Raw genomic sequence first — 24,433 nt, 5'->3', positions numbered from 1 at the left:
AAGGGCATTCATGCAGTCAGTCAGCCAATCAGGCACACTATGCATTCAGGCCATCCTCCTCCCTCTCAGACACTCACAACAAGGAATGTGGATTGGGACAAGTACCCAGCCATTCAACACTACACACTGCATTCAGGCCAGTTTCGGGCAGGGCTGTCTCAGTCTTTGTCTCTCATACCAGAAACCAGACAGCCACAACAAGAAGTGCATATTGGTCACACACTCCATCACCCAGGTCCCACCCACAGGGCATACCCACAACATACAGTCACTGGGAAGGCTCCAGTCAGTCTGGACTGGATTTCACAACAACACCATATATGGAACTTCTACTCAACAGCCAGTCAGGGGGAAGGGACAGAGTCAGGGCATCCCAGGCCTTTGGGAAAACAAGGTAATCGGCATTAGAAAGCAAGAGGCCACAGGGGCCATCTTGTTTTCCATCAGGAATCAACTGATTCCAATGGCAGGGCCTGGGTATCCCAATATGGAGGATACTCAGCGCACCTGTGAAATTCAGCATGGAGCTGCCACCAGCCCATACCCTGCTCTGCGGGCCACCCATAGGTGCCCAAAAACATACAATAGGGGCACAAGGTTGTACCCCCACCCATTGGTGCCTTAAGGTAAACCATGGGTCTGTTCACCAAACCAAAAGAGAGAGAGCTGCTCCGCCAGGAGTCCCACATGAACTCCTGTACGGAAAACATGACAGAACACACGATAAAAAGGCAGTAAAGGACAAGGATATGGAGGCCCTGTCCCTCCGATGCATTTCCAGCATCAAACCCAGTAAAAATATGTCATGCCACAATTATAATATATGGACAGACTTGCTGCACCAAAAAGGCCAGTAACACTTGTAATGTTTGCTTTATCATTGATGCCCACTAAAAATGAGTATGCCACAGTAATAATACATGGGCAGACTGGCTGTGCCAAAGTAAATATATGTATCTATTGATAGAGCATTCACTTGCTCATTCACACAGGCCCCCAGACACGTGTCCCTTCACATGCACACCAAGACATCATACATTTGCTCATTCACACATTACATATATGCATACATATGCATATACATTCATAAGTTCATTGTTTCTTACCTTTACTTCCTGTCCAGAATATGCTCCTCATGTCCCCTCACATGAATGCCCGAGTTCCAAAACAGCACAAGCAGAAACCAGGAAGCAGGAAGTGGTTTGTGGGTCCTGCACATGCACAGAAGAGCCAGGGCACTCAGAACAAAACGCCCCAGGCTGTCTGAAAGTGAGAGGAGGTGCATTTGGTGTTCATTTTTCAGTTTAAACAGACCATCTGACAGGCATTATTGAGACCAGAGAACCAGAAAGGTGGCAGGAGGGAGAATGGCACATCAAAATGTCCTCATATTCAGGAGCTGATAAGATGCATTTTTCAACTAACATGATTTTCAGACTGCAGGATCACATTTCAGTTTTAAGTACCTACATCCTTTTTGGATGGAATGTTTATAAAGCTAGAGCTGAAACTCTGCATGCCAGTCACTTACAGGATGCAAAACCACCACACAGAAGTCATTCATAGATGTAAAACAAACAACAGATCATGATCAGCAATTGAGTCTGTATTTATTCATGCTGGATTTTCATGTCTGGTATATTTTATTCTGTTCTGTTATAAACATGAGACCATTGTGTTGCTAACATCCTGCTGACATCCTGCTGCTGGCAGAAAACCTAATTGAACCACTGCCATCATCATCACATTCTCAGGCAGGCTTGGGGCCTGAGAGATACAGCAGGGTCAGATGCTGGGTTGGACTAACTATACCCTTGCAAAACAGAAGAGGTCATGACTGGAAGGTTTGGAATGAATCCTAACCTCTGGCATTACTATGGGCAACCCTCCAGACCATCGTTATTTGTCTGCCAAGCCATTACAAAAGGGGAAAGACCATATGGAAATCAGGCGTGGTCCCACCCCAAAAAGGGGCAGGCCAGCAAAAACTGCTTGGTCACATCCCTTCTGCACGAGACCACAATCATTTCCAAACATGTTTCAGCCATGTTGGGCCTCATCAGTGAGAGGTAGCTTTGGTCACTAGTCCCAGCAGGCACAGGACCCAAGTATGTGCATACCTGTCCCACTATAGCAAAACAAAAGAGATGATGGCTGGAAGGTTAAGAATTAATCTTTACCTCTGGAATCACCCTTTTGCAAATCAGGTCTAGTCCCAACCCATAAGGGGCAGGCCGTCAGAACTGCTTGGTCACATCCCTTCCGCATAATAACACAAGCATCCAAAAGCTTTTCTACTCTTACTGGACGTGTCCTAATTTCTATTTGCGATTTCTATTTGTATCCATGCTCCAAATCATAAGCTTGGCTATTTAAGTTGTTATGCTTAGAGCCAGGCGTTTAACCATTTACAACATTTTTAAAGATTACGAGTCATTTTTCAAAATATTGGCTTGGAATTGCAGAGTTTTGATGATAGGTACCTCGTAAACAGTCACATTAAAAATGCTGCGTTATCAATAGTCTTTTCATACAGAGTCTGACACAATGTGTGGAGATATACCAAGGAGGGTAGTTGTCAGGAACTCAGGTTGTTTTTAAAACACATTCTTGTGAACGAGATCCAATGTCTTATACTAAATCCTCTTGGCACAACAAAACCATTGTATTTTGTCAAGAATCAATACCTTTTGAGGGAAAAGCGTAAAATATCTGGGATTTATGCTTACCTCTAACCATTCAGTGCAGGATTTTGCAGATTCTCCCTTATTCTGCTCATTAACGTTTGTAAGGGCACGATAATTCTGTCCATCTTTATGGCATGGAGTGCAATCCTTGGATGCAAAATATTAATTGGAATCGGCTTGAGGGCTGCTTATGGAAAAAAGCACTCTCCTTACCTCTTTATTTGTTCATCTCTCGAGGTTGCGCTATGAGTTCGGTTTGCATTCTTTGAAGTCTTATTATAGCTGGAAGGTTCCTGCCCTCTACAGACTCATTCTAATTCCTAAGGAATAGTTGTTGTACGAGGATATTCATGTCCACCACTTTGTGCAGAAGAATTCCTATTTGACAATTATACCTCATGATGCTGAAACAATCTTGAGCAATTGTAAATGTACTAACTCCACCCTTACAGAAAATGCAGATAAGGTAAAGTGTGCACTTATGTGAGCAGACTGACTAAATACTAGAGTCTCGATTAGTAATCTAAAGAACCCTAAAACGTTCACTTTATGGGGAATCCCCATTAAATATGTTCTCCCATACATAAGACGATTTCCTGATCCTGACTAGAGAGCTGCGTTGTTGCGTTTCCCTCTCAATCTGATTAAAACCAAGGAAACAAAACAGATATGGCAAACATGCGATTCTTCTGCTGCTGAATGTACTTTGTGTGGTGAAGGTTTTGTACAAGACCTGAGACATCGGGTCATATAATGCACCTAAACTCTTGTCCACTGAGAAAAATATTTTTCATATTTCGTTCATAAAACAGACTGGATCTCTACTTGGCACAGGATCTCATCTACCAAGGAGATCCCTGTGTCTATTGCCCTGCTGAAAATATTTTATGAATTGAACTACATAAAAATGTCTCTGTCATTTGCATACACTTTACGGATTCAACTATAGTAATCATTTTACAGGTGTAATTCAGTTTCCAGTTTTTAACTATTTAATTAGTCATTTTAATATATATTAGATTTGTATCATCAAATATTTATTTGAAAAGTGCTGTTTTGTTGTATTGTTATCTTTTCCTGTTTAGATGATGTGCAATGTTGCTGTTTTTGTATATATACATGTCTTTTTTTATTTTTCTTCCTTATTTTCCACTTCAAATTTCAATGTATAATGACAAATGTGTAAAAAGACCTTTTATGTGACTATGTGCACAATACAAAATAAAAAAGTACCTTTGATTGCATCAACTTATCGCAGGGCTATAACAACTCTTCCCTCCCCCTAAAATCGAGTACACGCCATTTATTCAATCCAGGTCCTTTGAGAGCTGAGAATAAACATACGTTTAATAATGACTAGGAGACAATCTCACCCAGCAGCCATAAAAAAGAAACAGACTGGTTTGAATGTGAAAATGTGTCATCCGTGAGTTATCCTATGATAGTCAGTATTCTAAATAATATGTACTTAAACACTTTAATGGCAAGCACAACATTAACAAAACAAATTTAGATAAAGTAAAATCAACTCATATTTAATAAATCATTGCAAGTGTAAAAGTAAAGAAAAAAAGAGTATGAAACTTCAATCACATCAGTACTTTTGGTTAGTCTGCTCTACATTGGCGTTTTATGATGAAGCAGGACTGGAACATTTTACGTATCTAACCTTGGTGAGATGTAATTCAGAAGACATTATTGAAACACAATAGATAAGCAAACCTTTCCAAACAAAGCTATTATATGCTGTATTCTATATTTGTATCTATTTAAGACAAATAAAATAAAAAACACTTCTCAATAGTTTTGATTTTGCAATGAAAGGCAAGTGAGAAGGGGAATTGATTGGAACCACTGACAAAACATAGAGGGCCTGATTCACGGAGCATTTTCCTATGGGAGAATGCCATCATAAAGCGCCTCTGTGAATCAGGCCCAGAATCTTCTGTAAAATTGGTGGCTCTTTATGCACCAGATGTCACAGATTTCAGGATATTCTTGTTTCTTGAAACAAAGGAAATTCAATTATTAATGTTATTCGGAGATGAAAATGCACCCCTTCCAAATATTCTATTTCCAAAGGAAAGTCAGGAGCCAGTATCAGGAATTTTAATCTCCTTTGACACCTCAAAAGACCATCTGATTGCTCTTCTCCACCCTTGGATTCAGTTAACAAGGTATCCCAAGCCTCCCCCCCCCCTACTTACTCTGTGGACAAATCCTCATGTGCACTGGAAAAAAATGCCTCAGCTCCTTGCTGGCACACTTGGCATGAATTTCCTTGTCTGAATTGCTGTGGTTGTCAGAATGAAGGAATACATTGATTTACATTGGCTATATGGTTTAGAGTTGTTTTCCTCTTGCCCATCCAACATCCCATTTAATCTATCCAACATCCCATTTAATCTGATGCAGCAATATTGTATTGGGTGAGCCATCTGATTGACTTGAAGTCAAGAAGGCACATCAATAAAATCTACCCTCCTAGCAGCGCCCTTATGTCTAAAGGTTTGGAATCTCATCAGGATGGGTTTCTAACTGCAATGTTCGACCCTCGTGAGTGAGTTTATTTTTGTCAAAATTGTAATTTCTTAAATAACTTACATTTTTTCATGTGAGGAGATACTGCTTAACAGCATATTATGTGATGATTGTAGTGCAATGTCTTTGTAATCTACAGTACACTATCTATGATATCATGTATAGATTATATGGAGGCATACATTAAATTAAACAAATTAAATATTCCAATATCTCTTATGCAAATAACAGGAACAATCAAGGAAATTAGGCACTGAATTAATTACAATATGTTCAGTTATGGTTCTAAAGAATACTAATACATCAATTGAACTCAATATTGTTTACCTTAAAATGTATGGTATGAGAAAAATGGTCCTACAGTTGATGTAAAAAGGGCAAAATAATACAAATGAAAAGTTGTTTATTTCCCTTATGTGCAGAATGCAATTATTAAATCAAGTCTGCTGCTACTCAGCCACAACACTTTCTAGTGTAAGGGTGCAGAACTAAGCCTCTGACACAATGGCGACATGTTTTGGGGTATGCACGTTTATTTACTAGTTAAAGGTTGTAAAAATGCCTCTCTATCCGTAAAATTAAGGGGGGTTTCCATAACTCAGAAAACTAGTGAACACATCAGGACATCCAAAACTAAAACGTTTGTCACTGTTGTGTCTCAAACTTACCTCTGTCCCTAAGACTAACAAGCTAAGGTAACTATGCAAGGATAGTCTCTTCTCGAAGTAAAAAGTGTTCTTTGTGTTTGCAACCAACAGAAAAGTTCCCATTCTTTCTGGTAATAAAGGTGATGCAAAATAAAGTTCCATGAATGCCAAATTCCACTACTAGGGTGGTACTCATTTCCACTAGACGACTTCTTATCTTGTGCTTATATAAAACGTGACTGTATAATTCACAAGGTAAGGCGTCTTGTGTTTCTTTGTCCTAGCAGGCATAGTTCACTATCAAGTGTAGGATTCCTCTCTCATGTTGGTGCAGGTCCCAGACTGGAATACTTTACACAGAGTGGTTCACTCTCCTGCCAAGCCAGTGTTTTCTCTTGTAGTCTCTATTTCTCTTCTCATAGGGTACCAGACCTTCTTTGGCTCATACAGGTGTGAGTCCCAGACCTGTGCTGTGGTGTTGCACCACTTGGTTCACTCTCCTGCCAAGTACACACCTCGTTCAGGGTCACAGACCCTCTTCTTCTCCTTTGCTTACTTGGGTGTGGGTCCCAGACTCACACTGCTTTGTTGTTTAAACTTGGTTCACTCTCTTGCAAAGTATACACCTAACACAAGGTTCCAGACCCTCTTCATCATGTTTTCTTACTCTGATGCAGGCCCATACTCACACTACTTCGATGTATATACTTAGTTCACTCTCCTGCCAAGTTCACAACCCACTCAGGGGCCCAGACCATCTTCTTCTCATTTTCTCACTTGGGGGCAGGCCAAAGACTTGCACTACTTTGTAGAATACACTTGGTTTACTCTCCTGCCAAGTACACAACTCACTCAGGTCTCAGACCCTCTTTTTCCAGTTTTGTAGGTCCAATTGTTTCCCCAGACCTCCTGCACCTCGCAGACTCTTTGCATATCTTTTTCCTACCATCCTACAGGTATCTGTGGTTGTCGTCAGCTGCATTCCTCTGTGAGGCTCGAGTGGAATTTGGGCATCCAGCGGGGTCTGAAGCAGCTCAGCAATCTCTGACATTCCTTGGCTGCACATTTTCCTTCTCATGCACATCGGCGAGGCCTGGGATGCTTAGAGGATTTTCCCAGCTGCAACCAGCTGCAACTCTAGTAGTCCACTCCTGATGGACCACCTTTGGGTTCTCCCTTTGCTCTCAGTTCGGCTCTATCCGACTGCCTTCCTGCATGCCTCCTGCTCTTCCCCCTAAGAGGAATGTTCTCTCTCATTGGTATCCAAGCTGATCTGCTTTGAAACTCCTGCATCAGAGATTTGTACTTCTGTGAATCAATCACTTGTGGTAAAAAGCTAGACTGCTCACTCTGCTTCTCCGGAGTAATACTCAGAATCCTGTTGTCTTCTTTTTCACAGTATCAGTTTCCAACTTATATCTAAACCACTTTTTACTTTTTGGTCATATTTATTGGTGTGACTGACATAATACAATGGCTCTCATTACAAGTTTGGTAATATCTGGGTGGTAAATCTGCCCAGATACCACCAAACTGAATAACATTTGTGATGTCCTCTTTGATGTCCTAGGTGTTAGTCTTAGCAGTGCACGGTAGTGGCTTGAGTTATGGTTGCTTATCTAACCACAACTGGGAAATTTCAGATGTTTTTACAACTTTTTCCACAGTTTTTGCTTTCGTCGATGTCTGTGAACATTTGAGGTCATCGCCATAGTCATGTAACTTAGCCCCCATTTGACAAAATCCATTCAGACTTTGCACAAACATTAATGGTTCGGTCTATAATCTTTCTGAAAACCTTTATACACATTTGTCAAATGGCAACAGTTAAAAGCCATCCAAAAATGTTGAGAACCCCCTCTAATTTAGTCCCCTCTTGGAAAAATCTCACCAAACTTTGCAAAAACATGTATATCTAGATCTGAAATCTTTTTAAAAACCTCTGTGCAGATTAGTCAAATGACACCACATTTATGAGCCTTTACAATATTTTGGGACCCCACCTCTAATTTTGCCCCCTTTTGACAAATTCCCACCAAACTTTGCAACAACATTTATATCTAGATCCACCAAATTCACAACAGCAAGCTTTCAGCACCAAGCTGCTGCTCCTGCCACACATTTGGTGAAAATCTGTCCATTGGTTTGGGCTGTAGGTGTGAGCAAATATTTTTTCCATAGTGTCTATGGGAAAACCACACATTTTGGCACCACTCTATAACTTCAATAACTTTGCCCTCACATTTGACCAAACATTGCCATTCTGATCGGGCCATATAATTGTTTTCCAAAGTTTCATGAGGATCCTTCCATGGGGGGAGGGGCGATGTTATAAGCCATCCAAATGGTGCTCTTCCTGTGGGTTGGGCAACCGAACCATAACTATAGGGCCACTACCGCAAAAACTATTTTGAAACTCTCCAAGATTTCTATTTGCATATTCAACAATATCTATCTCTAACAAAACACCTCTACAAATATATATACAGGGTTGCTGCCACTAACCCTGTAATACGCATCTTAATAAGCATATTCTCTTTTTTAACCACTGCTATCAAGTGCCATCTTTTGCAGAATTGTGCACCTGGTAGCATCAAGTGGCAGTTACCTACATGTACTGCCAAGATATTAAACTTCTACACACAAACATGCACTTAACAGTGTTCTACAAGTCTTTTGCAACTTCATTTCCCTTACATGTAGAAAAAGGTTATAAACAGTGCTGCTGTAATGCAAATATCCATTTTTTAACTTTCAACAAAACGTTCCTTAAAAGAAAATGTTTTAAATTAATAGTATTTTACATTTTTCCTTAAGTATACATGTCATACTTTCCAAACTTTCTAATCGCATCCCTTATAGAGGCATCACTCTCCACCTGTTCACATATATGTGTATACTGCTATCTATAAGGAACACATCTCCTTGACATACAAAATATTACTCTTTTCCAAACACTACTATAAGACACCATACACTCCTCCAACTACACACTGCCATTGCATTACCACTACCCAACTGGTTCCCTATTATTAAAAAAAAACTTCAACACATTACAAATACATTGCACCACAAACAAAGCACTTCTCTTATTAAAAGCACCAGCACAAACAATTCCTTACTGCAAAACCATATATTTTTCATGCATTTGTACCTGAAGCCAAACTTTGCTGTACAGCTAAGACCATTACACATTCACCCTAAAGAAACGTTCCTGTGCTCCAAAAATAACCTAGATATGCATCTTCTTTACATGCCAATGTATACCCTGTTCCTTATAATTTCCCACACAGCACTACTCGTAGTCTGATTGTTCTACCAACATGGTTAACATACTTAGTTACTCTCTTAGTGAAACTACTTCACCATTACCAAATGTACCAAGTAACTTTATTTTACAATTACGGGAAAAAGGAAGATTGACAAAGATAGCTACCGAAGAAAGAACAATCTTCACATCCTACAAAGTAAGTACTTTAATATAGCATGCATGTCTCTCTAATTGGAATAATGTGCTTTCACTATATATTAGTCTAGAATATTCTTTTCTACTCAACAACATTTTGTTTCCCTCTTACTGATTCTATTGCAGCATTCCCACCAGTTCTATTCCTATGTAAGCATTGCTCTTTATTCAATTCACCAATGATTCCTTACTGCCTAACAACACAGCCATCTCTCATCAACTTATATACCTCAATTTCATTTCCTTTCTGTTCCATAGCCATATCCGTGTGAGTTCCTTAATTCCAACCCAACAACTTTCCCTCTCATTGTATTCCAAATCACTAACACACATTAGCACACATACACACATTTTCTCACCCCTTTTCAATTAAACCCATGCAACTCTCGTACCTATTAACTAAATCACACCATTAGCAAAACCACTGCTTTCCTCAACACATCATAATATTCCTACTTATTCAATCACACCACCACTTCCTTACTGACTAACACCAGTAGTGCTCAACACATTACACTATCAATATTTTATTATGCATTCCCCATCACATAAATATACATGCTGTATACAAAACCACCTTATTTCAATTGCATATTTACCCAAGCCCATCACACATATACAGCCTCTTACTCTTACAACCTTCCCAACCATACCTATTATCCCACTAAACAATGACACACCACTATATGCATCTGTACAATAACACCCACACACCCATTCTAATACAATTATAAACATTCACAACTTTCAAACACAAACTTTCTCTGTTCCCAACAGTCAGAACAAATGCATACTAAACACCAACTCATAGAGAACAAAGACAATATAGAGCAGATAAAAAAAAACAAGCCATATAGTCATCTGCCCCTAAAACAATGTATATAAAACATTAAAACAGAACAGCAAGTAACCTCATTCAATTAAATTAATCCAGCCTCCACTAAAAAAGTAAGCCCACTCTTGCAAATATTAAATGTACATAAAAATGTACAGACAAAAGAAAACCTGCAAATTCATCTAACACTATATGTACCAATGTTATAGTAAACTGAAAGGTGCAGGAAAACCCCACGCTCTGGACCAGGGTAAAAATGTATATATGTTTTAGTAGCCACAGTAAAACATTCAGAAAAAATCAATTTTACAAAACACTTCCACCGTAGAGTTCTTAACAATCTCATAAAGAAAACAAAAAATCACTTTCTACCCTTAAAAATGACCACAGAAAACTAATCCCCGAAGCTCTAATTGACAACGCATTTCTACTAAAGAAAAGTTGTGTATATTAATTTTAAACGGAATAAAACCAGAAACTAAATCAAGCAATCATTTAAAAAAAAGTATTTTAAACATGCACAGTGTCAATATAGATACCTTTTCAAACTTTTCGAACTTCTGTGAAGGTGAATGGATTCACATAGGCAGCACAGAACCATAGAACCATAAACCAGAGGCTTATGAACAAGGAGAAAATACATTCCTAGACAATAATGGCTGAGGCTATGAAGTGGTAGGAGAAACCATTATGGCAAAAGAAACCCTGATAGAAGAAACGTGCCCAAAAAACTTCCAACCAAATGTTCCTTTTGCCCAAACAAACCGTTCAGTGTGCAAATTAATGTGAAGCTCAATATGTAACGTACACCAACAATCCTTCAAACCTTATGACAATTCCTCAATCACTATGTGAAACTAAAAGAAAAAGTGGAAACAAAACTCTACAAACCATGGGCTCCTGCCCAGTACAAAACCACACTGGACTTCGAGGACATTAATTAGCCTGCATATCAGAAACTGCTTGGAAAAGCACCTACTGCCATATTGAAATGTTAGCAAAACACTATTCTGCCATGACTGCAAATAGTCCTACTCTAAAATTGAAACAACATTCTCTTACATGGAGCAGCCAAAGGACTCCTTCGAGAAATCAAGTACATCCAAAGTAAATATTTTGGAATTGAAGTTCACTTAGAAAATTCATTAACTTTGGAAAACTTTGGTGAAAACCTCACAAACACCAACCTCCTTACGAATAAAAAAAAGAAATAAAGTTTCAAAACACATCTGCTGAAATACCAGAACAAATATGTGTCTGTTGTCGCAGAACATTTTATAAAAAGAGCACACAAACAGTAGATTTGGTCTACATAATAGAGAAACATGAGGAATCCCAAAGGTTACAGTTAGTTTTCTATCTAACACCAGAAAATAAATACAAAATAACTGACACCGCAATACTTTGCACGTACTGCAATACAAAGCTTGACAATAACCAAATGCTATTATGAGCTATCACTAATCACTTAGAAATCTTCCCACTTCCAAAAACTCTCCAACAACTTAACTTGTTTGAGAGCATTATAATCCAAACAGTACACACATTTAAAACTATAATACACCTTCAACCGAAAACTACTAGATTGTCTCCATCCGAGTTAATAAAATGCATTTATGGCAAAGTAGTATATTTGTCATTAGCTCTCAAATAAAATGTAGAAACTCTAGGAGTATGACAACCAATAGATCAATCTTTGATTGTACGAGTTAATGGTGTACCAACAAAAGCCCAATGAATTTGACAAAAACTAGTCGACTTAAACACAGTTAGACAAGCCCTACAATATCTAAAAAAACAATGAATACTACAGAGATATAAACATAGAGGACAACTTAACAAACTGGCCTATTTGAATGTATAGATCCTGTTAATGCAGCCAACGCGTTATGATATGATATGATATTTTATTTAAAGCGTTCCTATACACAAATGTTTCAAGGCACGACAAGGCAAGTGAGGGGTACAAGGGAGGACAAGAGAACAATCATACTAGGCCCAGTGACATTGAGATCGTTGTGCAAGTGTAGGGGAGAAGGAAGGGGGAGGTGCAAGGGGTAAGGGAGGAGTGGAAAGTGCTGAACAAGGGATCAATACAACAACAAAAACAGTGTGGCCAGCAGGTGGAAGTGCAAGAGTTAAGTGCAGACAGCGGGCATCTAATAAGTGCAGGTAAGGGGATTGTAGGGTTGCAGATAACGAGGCAAGTGCAAGGGTTGCCAGGAGGCAGTGCATGTATGCAGCTGGGTGGGCAGGGAGCTGGGCCCGAGTCCAGAGGGTAGCCAGGTGCACAGTGCAGTAACAGAGATCAGGGAGAGGAAGAGAGAAGGGAGAAGCAAAGAGTAAGATCTTGAGGTGCTTCTGGAACTGCAGATGGTTCTCCTCAAGTTTCAAAGAAAGAGACCATAAACTCGATGCTTGAAAAAGCGACAGTCCCATTTTAAACTAGTATTCGATTCAACCACTACATTCCAAAGACACCCTAGAAGACACATTAGAAACATATCAAATGAGTGAAGCCAAAGGATCCCCAATGAAGATATGGGAGAAAAGTATAGTAGCACATGTTTTTTCTCTACTCTTTCCTCCAGGAAATGGAGGAAGATATGATGAAAGATCCACACACATTAGTGCATCAGAATATCGATCTCGAAGGCATCTGGTCCCAACACAATATAAAAACACACAAATAAAGGATGCACCCCTGTAAGGAAGGAGACCAGGATATGGATTGCAAGTTAAACTAAGTTTATATCAATAAAGTTGTACACGCAGAGAACTCTGATGCCCCTAGAATGCTCTGGCAACATTTACACGGTCAGCACATTATAAGGACAAGAATCGTCATTGATGACAACATATTCCAAATACACAACTCTACAATATCATTGGGTTAAATTATCATTACTATATGGAACCGTAGGGGTGACCGTGCAGGATTGTCTGTGGCATGGGTGTCACTCTTGCAGCACATGGCTCAGCGGGGCTCATCTCCACAGAGTGAAGGTCAAACTTCATTCACAAGATGTCATTCCTCTAGCTCATGGGTGCACAACATACGGCCCGCGGGCCAGTTGCGGCCCGCCATGCTCTTTTGTCCGGCCCGCGAGGCACAAAGACTTTCCTAATGGAGGGCGGCCCGCGGCCGCCCGCATTAGGAAAGTCTTTGTTGTCTTCCGGGCCGGACAAAACACTGGCCGTCATTGGCTCAGCACACATGCACCACGTTGCTCCTACGAGCCACGTAGTGTGTGTGTGCTGACCCAATGGAGGGCCAGCACTACGGCTGGCGTGGTCCATAAGGCTTGATGTCGGAAGGCATTTCAGCCTTGGACCATGCCAGCCGTAGTACGATTCGAGCGTTCCAGTTTACCTGCTGCTTACCTGCCTTCCAGCACGTCTCCGATAAGTGGTCTGTTTGTGTTTGTGTGTCGGGTCTGTTTTACTTTATGTTTGTGTGTGTATGTTGCGATGGGGAGGATGGGGGGGCGTCAGATGTGTATGAATGTTGGAATTTGAATGTATTTTATGTGTGTATGTTGAGATGCGGGGGTGGGTGGGTGTCGGATGTGTATGAATGTTGGAATTTGAATGTATTTTATGTGTTTGTTGAGATGCGGGGGTGGGTGGGTGGGTGTCGGATGTGTATGAATGTTGGAATTTGAATGTATTTTATGTGTATGTTGAGATGCGGGGGTGGGTGGGTGTCGGATGTGTATGAATGTTGGAATTTGAATGCATTTTATGTGTATGTTGAGATGCGGGGGTGGGTGGGTGTCGGATGTGTATGAATGTTGGAATTTGAATGTATTTTATGTGTATGTTGAGATGCGGGGGTGGGTGGGTGTCGGATGTGTATGAATGTTGGAATTTGAATGTATTTTATGTGTATGTTGAGATGCGGGGGTGGGTGGGTGTCGGATGTGTATGAATGTTGGAATTTGAATGCATTTTATGTGTATGTTGAGATGCGGGGGTGGGGGGGTGTCGGATGTGTATGAATGTTGGAATTTGAATGCATTTTATGTGTATGTTGAGATGCGGGGGTGGGGGGGTGTCGGATGTGTATGAATGTTTTGATTTGAATGTTTTTTGTGTGCTGAGTTGGGGGGGGTGGGGGTTCGGGTCTGTATGGGTGCATGTTTGTGTGTGTGCTGAGTTGGGGTTGGGGGGGTTCGGGTCTGTGTGTGTGCTGATTTGGGGGGTGGGGGTTCAGGTCTGTATGGGTGCATGTGTGTGTGCTGATTTGGGGGGTGGGGGTTCGGGTCTGTATGGGTGCATGTGTGTGTGCTGATTTGGGGGGTGGGGGTTCAGGTCTGTATGGGTGCATGTGTGTGTGCTGATTTGGGGGGTGGGGGTTCGGGTCTGTATGGGTGCATGTGTGTGTGCTAAGTTGGGGGGTGGGGGGTTCGGGTCTGTATGGGTGCATGTGTGTGTGCTGAGTTGGGGGGTGGGGGGTTCGGGTCTGTATGGGTGCATGTGTGTGTGCTGAGTTGGGGGGTGGCGGTTTGGGTCGGTAAGGGTGCATGTGTGTGTGCTGAGTTGGGGGGTGGGGAGTTCGGGTCTGTAAGGGTGCATGTGTGTGTGCTGAGTTGGGGGTGGGGGGTTCGGGTCTGTATGGGTGCATGCTTGAGAATGTGTGTGCTGCGTTGGGGGGCGGGGGGTTCGGGTCTGTATGGGTTCATGCTTGAGAATGTGTGTGGTGCGTTGGGGGCGGGGATTCGGGTCTGTATGGGTGCATGCTTGAGAGTGTGTTTGGGGTATAGTGTTTGGTTGGGGGTGAGGGGGCCATGGGGCATAGTGTTTGGTTGGGGGTGAGGGATAGGGGGCATAGTGCTTGCTTGGTGGGTGAGGGACAGGGGGCATAGTGTTAAATTGGGGGTGGAAGCCATGGGGCATAGTGTTTGGTTGGGGGTGAGGGGGCCATGGGGCATAGTGTTTGGTTGGGGGTGAGGGGGCCATGGGGCATAGTGTTTGGTTGGGGGTGAGGGACAGGGGGCATAGTGTTTGGTTGGGGGTGAGGGACAGGGGGCATAGTGTTTGCTTGGGGGGTGAGGGACAGGGGGCATAGTGTTTGCTTGGGGGGGGAGGGGGCCATGGGGCATAGTGTTTGGTTGGGGGTGAGGGATAGGGGGCATAGTGTTTTCATGAGGCGTGGGGGCCATGGGGCATAGTGTTTGGTTGGGGGTGAGGGATAGGGGGCATAGTGTTTGCATGAGGAGTGGGGGCCATGGGGCATAGTGTTTGGTTGGGGGGTGAGGGGGCCATGGGGCATAGTGTTTGGTTGGGGGTGATGGATAGGGGGCATAGTGTTTGCATGAGGCGTGGGGGCCATGGGGCATAGTGTTTGGTTGGGGGTGACGGATAGGGGGCATAGTGTTTGCATGAGGCGTGGGGGCCATGGGGCATAGTGTTTGGTTGGGGGTGAGGGGGCCATGGGGCATAGTGTTTGGTTGGGGGTGAGGGGGCCATGGGGCATAGTGTTTGGTTGGGGGTGAGGGGGCCATGGGGCATAGTGTTTGCTTGGGGGTGAGGGACAGGGGGCATAGTGTTTGCTTGGCGGGTGAGGGACAGGGGGCATAGTGTTTGGTTGGGGGTGGGAGCCATGGGGCATAGAGTTGCACTCCATGAGTGAACTCAATAATAAAGCTAAAACAGGCACAGTTAGGAGATGTACATCCTTTGCTTTTTTGAGGAAACCTGACTCAACGAAGGCCATACTCCTCTTGGGCAACCCAAACAGCAAACTATAGCAGTCCAAAATAACGGAATGTCCAATCAATGGTCAATAAAATATATATAATTTAATTAAACAGACGATATACAATAACTAAATCGAAATAAATTATAACAATGGAAAATGTGTAGTACAAAATGTAAGTTTGAAATGCAATAAAATTCGTTACCCCTCAAAAACATATTCTTTTTCCATGTGTTTAATACAAATTGGGGGTTGAAAAAGCCTCTTGACATGTCCCGCCTACCGCCCCGCCCACTTTTACTTTTCGGCCCACTATAGCCCTCATGTAAGGTACTTTCGGCCCTCTGTCAAAATCAGTTGTGCACCCCTGCTCTAGCTAATCTAAACTACACAATTGTCATTGGAATGCAAAGAGTAATGTTAGACATGGAGTTGTTATTCTAATGGAGGAGGCCATAAAATGTGACTCGATATATGTGCATTCTGACCCATGCCTTTATGGGGCATGGGTATCTTGTGCCCTTGTTTCAGATGTCTTATCTTCAAGGCCTTTATTCATGATCTTCTCCCCCTGGTGCCTCACGATTCAAACAAGTGGATCAATGGGTGTTGGTTTTGCAGAAGGATATATGGTCACACAGTATTACGTATATTGTGGGCCGTTGAGGGAGGTCTAGAGGGGACGGGTCCTCCAGCAGTTACTTCAAAGTGTGAGAGAGTAAAGTGGGCAAAGGGTCTGTAAACTGGGGGTCAGGGTGTCAAAGGCAGCTTTGTGGAGATGGATGGAAGCACAGGTCCGAGCTTGCTCCGGTCACACACAGGGCAATGAGCTCAGAGAAAGGGTGAAGAATACTGAGTATTTGCAACAATACATGGCCAAGCGCTTTTGTGAGAAATGGGTGTAAGCAGATCTGCCAGGAGGAGGTGGAGGAGGGGGTTGGCGGGGCTCACTGTGCGCGGTGATGGTCAGAGGGAGCAATGGCTTTTGTGAAATCATAACAGGGCCTAGAAAAAGATGGCATTTCTGGGTCACACAAAATGGAGACTGTAGGTCTCACCAAATGGCTTTGTCTATCGTCTTTTTGTGACTATACTAAGGCCGAATTATTAGAATCGATAGACAAAAGTGGGGATGTCTCCTTCCACTTGGGTAAACACGAGATCCATTTCACGTAGGAATGTCAGGGGGGGCTGGAAAAACCTTTCCATCCTTACACTCTTTAAGAATGTATCCTGAATACCAAAGATTCAGACAAAATGAAGAATACATTTTCCACCTCCTTTTCAATAGCAAACTAGCAACTCTACGGCAGAAAGTATGGGTCAAAATGAAAAACTAGGGGTGCCTGGAATGGCTCCTTAACCTTGTCAGGGGCTTGCACTCAAATACTCAAGCTTGTTTTCACTTGGATGACCAGGGCGCTATGTCCCGTCTGGTGCAGACACACATGGGAGTCAAGCAAGGGTGTCCCTTGGCTCCTTTTCTGTAAAATCTATACATGTCAGACTTACCTAAACACTTTGGGTTGGGAGTTGGGTGTTTTACAAATATTGGGAACTGCCCTATACAGTGCATGCTGTAGTGCATGCTGTACGCAGACAATCTCATCATGTTTAATTTCACCCTGCCAGGTGCTCGGACTATGTTTGAAACCCTGCTGGGTTTCTCGAGAGATAACGATTTAACAATTGACCTCGGGAAGACTAAGGTCATGACCATATGACCATATCAGCCAAAAGAATAAAGCACATGAGTTATGACACCAGCCTGGGTAGGATTGACTACGTGGATTCATACCCGTATCTGGCGTTTGATGTCAGCACTAACAGGGCCTATAAGGACATCAAAGAGGTGAAGTGTATACATGCCCGGCAACTGACGGCTTTAATAAGATCCTGTTAGGCCAAAACTGAGGGATATACACTTGATGGAACCATAGTGCTCTACTGACAATGTTTTTGCCCTATGATACTGTATGGACTGGAGTCACTTTGTATGAGGGACTACAGGTTGTTAGATACCACTGAAGGCCATTTCTGGAAACAAGTATTAAAACAGACTCCCTCCACTTCGATGGAGTTTCTCCGATTAGAGCTGGGGTTGTTATCCTTGAAAGGGCAATTGATAATGCAACAGGGTCTTCTGCACATTAAAGGCAATTTGCGCCCACAATGTAAATTACTTGCTACCCTTAGTGAGACAGAAGGTGGCCTTAACAGTCAATGTGAAACTGAATTTGGCACCAGTAATGCACAGATATATGAGCAGATAGGATGGTACCCCGATTTAAATGAGGTACGAGGACCCATTCTTTGAATCAATTGTACAAATATTAAGTGAGGAAGTGGGACTGGACAAATAATTACCTGTAAAACAAGAAAAGTGGCAGAGAAAAGACCCTAAAGGGTACAGCGCAAGGATGGCAAGTTTAGGTGCTTGCTGGTGGGCTGCGGATGAGAGTGATAGAGGGAACCTGCCAAATTACCCACAGAGTAAACAATAAAAGAAGACTGGGTTTGCTCTCACACTGCGCACACAATATCAAATAAAAGCACAATTTGCTGATTATATTGAGTGATTTTAATCAACAACGTTGCAGCCTGACACGTGTTTCGAGCTTCATGCTCTTCTACTGAGGCTGTTTGGACAAAATTTAGGTGATAATAAATAACCCCACGGCCACTCTTCGATCAACCATCAAATCAGTAGTAGACAAATGGTACTCAGCTGGACTACTAACTGATGTGGAAAAACAATTTTTAATTGTAGAAGGGCCGACTATACCAACAGCGTATTTTCTGCCTAAAATTCATAAAACGTTTACCAAAATACCAGAAGGGAGACCAATCCTAAGTGGTGGTGGTGGTATTCTGGAGCCCACCTCCCTCTATATCAATGAGTGTATTTCATCACTGGTGAACACTATACCAACTCTCATCCGTGATACTATCCCTATTCTTCAGATGCTTGATCTGTTACCTATGCTACCTAATTTGGTCTGGGTTACACCTGATGTTAAAACCCTTTATACCTCTATCAACCACTAACAAGCAATCAGCAGTATTGACTATATTTTTAGAGCACACTCAGCTTCGTTCTTTCAACACATAGAAATGATTAAAGACTCACTAACAGTTGCTCTTTCTAATAATGTGTTTCTGTTTAACAACACCTACTACAGACAATGTATTGGAATTGCGATGGGGGAAAGCTATGCTCCTGCCCTTGCAAATATCTTTATGCATAATTACGAACAACAAATTGTTTTTTCAAACTAATCTTTCAAACCCCATATTTATATGTGGAAGAGATATATTGATGATGTGTTTTTGGTGTGGCAGGGTTCCATTGAATGCTTAAATGAATTTGTCACTTATCTTAATTCAAACAATTGGGGCATCCATTTTACACATGCATATAGCTTTACAATTATCAATTTTTTGGACCTTACAATTAGCATTTCGGACAATCAGTTTGTGACCAAAACCTTCAGAAAATCTACATCGGTTAACGCAGTTCTGCATGCCAATAGTTGTCACAGGAAAACTGTGATTTCCAATATTCCAAAAGGGGAATTTATCAGGGCTAGACGTAATTGTCTGTTGAACACTGATTTCAATGAGGAATACTCAATAATACGTCAGAGGTTTCTTACCAGAGGTTATGATTCTCGATCAGTAGCTAAAGCTGAGCAAGAAGTACGAGTCATGAAGAGGTGCAATCTACTCACACCGAAAGTATGGAATGAAACTACCCACTCCCAGAAATTGAAATTCATCACCAGATTCAATTCGGATAGTTCAGTACTCTACAATATAATCAAAAGACACTTGCACATTTTACAACTCAACCGGGACATTACTCCTTGGGTTGAGAGCACACCAAGCTTCATCTATACCAAAGCAAGCAATCTTAAGAATATTCTCTCCCCCTCATTCATGCCAACATCACCACAACACCAACAACATATAACGTGGTTACACCAACCCTCATGCCCAGGTTTCTATAAATGTGGGGGCTGTTCTGTGTGCTCACATGCAATTGAGACCACAACCATTGACTTTGGTCATTTAGGCACACACAAGATCAATTCTTTCATTAATTGTAATTCCAAATTTTGTAGTTATTGTATCAAATGTGTTTGTGGTCTTTATTATATTGGCAGTACGATTCGTCCATTGAAAATCCGTATTAGGGTACATCTCTATTCAATTGCACAATCTGACTCCAAATACCCCCTAGCCATGCATTGGCAACATGTCCACCAAATGGACAATAAATCAATGATCCAATTTGCTGGGATCATGAAGGTTATACTCCCGCAACGTGGAGGCAACCTGGTATTAAAACTCTGTTAATTAGAAGCCCGCCTAATTTGCCAATACGGTCCTGTTGATTTTTGTCTAAACACAGACCATGAACTATCCGTGTTTCTGTGACCCCATATGCCTTAGAACCCTATTGTATGTGATCTGTCATGTGTCATTAATTAAGGGTTTGAATCACTATATACTTGTAACAATGGAGATCAGTCAATCAATACATGTGTTTGCATATGATTTTCCAACTTTCATTTTTGATCCAGTTACGTAATCAGTAACTGTTATTGATTCAATGTATGATTCGCCAATTGGCTCCCCTTCTTGCATGTTGGCTCTGGAATCCATCACTTGTACTAAATGTCTTCAATTTTATTGTTTATAACATGAACGGTCCCCTGTTCTGTATGTCCCAGCTGCCACTTTAATATGTGCACTTTATGGGCCTTGTTACATTCAGCCCATAATTTACAATTTCTATACGCATACGATGCTTCCAATTACCCATCCATCCAAATGGGTTCCTCCATTGGCTGGTTGATTATACTTATAAAGATTATTTGTGACTATTGCCACTCTCTCATATACTACATTTCGCACTGCTTCTTTTCTGCACAATTGCAGAGCACAACACTAGTTCAACATGGCGGCCCCTCTGCCATACTGTTTGTGTTGGTATTCGGCCTTTTTTCGCTGTTTCCGCCCCTTCCTGTTCCATTGAAGTATGGACACAGAACTTCTCGCGAGCGGCTCCATTCATTTCATTTAGCAGCGGACGCACTGGTAAGTCATCGCTCAGTTAGTTTGTAGATGAACCCTAACCTACACAGGGACCCTAATCAATTCTGTGTTAGTCTAGTCGACCGCCGAGGGCAACATTCAATTTGCTAATTGATGCTTCTCCTTTGCTCTTTTTCTCTTTACGTTTGTTTACCACTTGGACTTTGGCTACATTTCAGCATTGCTCTGATTGAACAAATACGTTCTCCGTGCAACTGCAAGTTATTGGTATGTTGCCATTATTTTTTCAATTTTAATTATGTGCTACTTTTGCTTGTTATGTCTGCCAATAGGCGCTCAAAATGTTTTACTTTTCTTTAAAATAAAAACTTTTCTTATATTCTTCTTGCTTTATAGGGAGCCCACGTATTACTATTCAATTCTATTTAAGGTTCAATACCCGGTAAGCCCATTTCGCTTGACTTTTAAATTTCGTTATCCTTTGACTCATCTTTAATTTAATTTAATTCCTTGCATAATTATTTCCATTAGCACAAGATTTGCAGATTGACCAAGATTAAGGTATCCCTATATAAATTGGGCTTTACCCATGTACTTTTTGGCTGATCACCATTGCAGCCCTTTTCCATCAATTAATGATCTTTATTTATTTTCTTATTTCTCTTTAACAACCTGATATCCTTTGACAAACAATGCCGCCCTCCATTGGTAATATGTTTTTTACCTTATGTTTAATTCAAATGTATTATCTGCTAACTTTCTATTCAATTTCTATGGCATTGTGGTTGTTTTGGCTTTTTATTTTATTTTACTTGTGGTTAGTACACCCTACCTGTTCCATGTGTTTTGGCTCTGGGTGCTTGTGTTCTATTTTTACTATTGATTTTGGAATTGTGCAATATTTATTTTCACCTAAATTTTGTCCAAACAAATAATTACCTGCACATGACAACCCTTAAGAACTATAAGTATTCCGTAAACGTGATGCATACCTACTTCCAAACACAAAGCTATCTGAGGCAATGCCCTTGCCTAGAAATGCAGACATTCTATCTGAAACTACTTATTAACTTACTACCGCTGCGCGTATTTTCTGGTGCCAGGTATAAAATTCCAAAAGCGGCCAGGATAGTTTGTATATGTAATATCCCTGGGGCGCTTGAACCCCCTAAACATGTCCTCATCCAGTGTGAAGAAACTAGGAGTCAAATACATGACTGCTTTGGGGGGCTTCATATATGGTTACGAGGCAATAAAGGAAGAGGATTTCTGTATTACTGTTTAAATGCAGAATCCGAAGGTATTAACCTTGCCTTGTTCCATGTAGCCCAAAAGCCTTGACTCGAATGGTACACAACAAGTTACTAAGTTCCCTTTTCCTTGATTTTGAAATGAATGGGGGTCACCTCGTTTTCACCCCACATTGGTATTATATTTATGTATTTATTGAGGGGACACCTTGTGGGGTCTTGCCGTTCTTAAACAAATCTCTATTTAATAGAGACTTTAAGGTGTTAAGATTGACTGGGTGCTTTATTCGGTTTACTCGGAACACATATACTCACTAATTTCTCTGGTTAGTATTTGTAGGGCAGTGGTACTGGTTTCTCCTGGGTAGTCGTATTCTGTAAGTTCCTTTTACCTGAGGTGGTTCTTGTTCCGATTGGGACCTTGAAGCTTGAATCTCGAACTCTGCACTTTGAATTTTGAATTGTGATTTTTTAATTGTGAATTTTGAATTTTTAACTACGTACTCGAACTGTGTTATGACATGTGTACAAATTACTATTTTAATATGTAATGTTGTAAATGTTTTATGAACTATATACAAATAGATAAATAATAGTAATGCTATTGAGTTGCACACACATTAAAAACAGGCTCTAATTTCTTAAAGATGTCTGCCACCCAACTGCTTCAAAAGAAGAAAGACGCAGATGAAGCTGCACAGTTAAGTATCACAAATAACTTGGCAAACATGCATGGTGCAAAAGAATACTGGTTCGGATGTCACGCTAATGTATGTTGTATGCTAGGTAAACTAGCCCCACCCACATGGATTGTTACTTTAAGTCTTGCAGAATACACATAGGATGACTTGCATGAGCTCTAATGTACTGAAAACCCAAATTAAGAGGGAATAGATATAAAAAATACAGTAGAACTCTGTTCTCTTGACTCTGTCAAAGTATCAAGGTACTTTCACCATTGCTTCATTATAATGCTGCACTTCATCTGCAATGAGACTACTGCACCACTCAGAGAAGGGGAACACTTCTTTTGGAGAAAAGAATATCAATCTGGAGGAGCACCACACATCCATATACGTTTGTGGATAAAAGAGTCTCCCAGATTTGGCCATGACAGTGATGCCACTGTTTTAAAATTTATTGAAAAATACATGACCTGTAACATCCCTTAAGAAACCACATATAGTGACCTACATAAACACATTTTATGCTTCCAGAAACATAAGTGTGGCAAATACTGCTACATCAAAATAAAAACAAAGGTAAATATTATACCAAATGTCACTTTGGCTTCCCTAGACCAGTTTTCACAATAGGCCATATAAAAACCCCTTGAAACACATACAATAGTAAAAGGGATGAAGCATCCAAGTACATCAATGATTACAATGCAATCACTGCCCTCTTGTGAAATGCTAATATAGACATACAATACATTGCAGACAATTCCACTGCAGTTTCAAGATATGTCACACCCTATCCCACCAAAGCTGAGAAGATAACGCTAAAAGACCTCTTTGATGACATATTATCTGACAAAACACTGTCACAAAAATTATAAAGTTTCAGTGTCCATGAGAATGTGAGTGCTACAAAGCTGCAGACTGTATAAAAAGGTGCACCCTTATATGAGACATCTAAAAACATTGTCTAGATAAACCTTGGTCCAACTTCATCATGAAAAAGGGTACTGAAACCCTACCAAGAGATAGAAACAAGAGCCAGAAATTATCCCAACAGCTAACAGCTAAGACATTTAAAAAAAAAATGTTATTGACCCATACTACCCAAACAGAAGTACTGCTTTGGAAAGCATATCTCTGTATGACAGAAATACTCCTACAAAAACAATGTAACCCAGGATAAGACAACTGGAAAAAATTAAATCTCAACTTGTGAAGAAAGCCTAGTAATATGTATGAAACACAGCGTATTTAATCATATAAAGTTATCTTTAAATCTCCTCAACATAAAGAACTTTATTACATGGCCCTACTACAACTTTCCAAACCTTGGAGAAAAGAAGAAGTCATATTAGGTGACCATGACTCATTTGAAGCTGCATTCAATGCAAAGGAAAGCAGTACAAATAATGTTGATTTCAAACAATACAAACACATGTTGGACAATGAATGCCAACAAGAGGAAGACATTGAACTTCTGCTAGATAAAGACACTCCTGAAGGCGGTCAACCTTCTCTTACAGGAAGCAAAACACCTCTTGGAGAACCACTCATTCTAAATG

Source organism: Ambystoma mexicanum, chromosome 11 (assembly GCF_040938575.1).
Source record: "Ambystoma mexicanum isolate Mex_15411 chromosome 11, UKY_AmexF1_1, whole genome shotgun sequence".
NCBI classification, from domain to species: domain Eukaryota; kingdom Metazoa; phylum Chordata; class Amphibia; order Caudata; family Ambystomatidae; genus Ambystoma; species Ambystoma mexicanum.
This window is presented reverse-complemented; position numbering follows the sequence as displayed.